Below are 378 nucleotides of genomic sequence, written 5' to 3'. Positions count from 1 at the left end.
TAAGTAGAAGAGATGCAAAAGGAGGGGGGAAGAAAGGAGAGAAGGGAAGGAAGGGGGAGGAGAAAAGAGGCAAAAGGGAGGGGGGAGAGAAAGGAAAGAAGGGGGGAAAGGGAGTGAGGGGGAGGGAAAGGAGGAAAGAAGAAGGGAGGGAGAAAGGGGAGACGGAAGAAGGAAGGGGGAAAGAAGGAAAGAAGTATGAAAGAAGACACACAGAGAGGAACGAAGGAAAGAGAAAAGGTGAGGAGGAAACGGAGAAGGAAGAGAATGATGGGGAAAGGAGAGAGAATGAGGAAGAAGGAGAGGATAAGAGAAAGATGAGAGAGAAAAACGAAATTTGAGATAGAAAAGGGGGAAGAATGGGACAGGGGGGAGAAGGAA

At 48.7% G+C, this 378-nt stretch overlaps 1 protein-coding gene across 1 annotated transcript in view; it reads right to left on the bottom strand.

Moving 5' to 3' along the window:
• Positions 1-378, bottom strand: part of LOC119592681 (fibrinogen C domain-containing protein 1-B-like) — a gene marked incomplete at its 5' end in the record, with an annotated part of 56,126 nt that overhangs the window by 39,557 nt on the left and 16,191 nt on the right.

This window comes from Penaeus monodon, chromosome 30 (assembly GCF_015228065.2).
Source record: "Penaeus monodon isolate SGIC_2016 chromosome 30, NSTDA_Pmon_1, whole genome shotgun sequence".
Classification (NCBI taxonomy): Eukaryota; Metazoa; Arthropoda; class Malacostraca; order Decapoda; family Penaeidae; genus Penaeus; species Penaeus monodon.
Note: the sequence above shows the minus strand (reverse complement) of the source record. Positions and strands in the feature narration are given on the sequence as shown.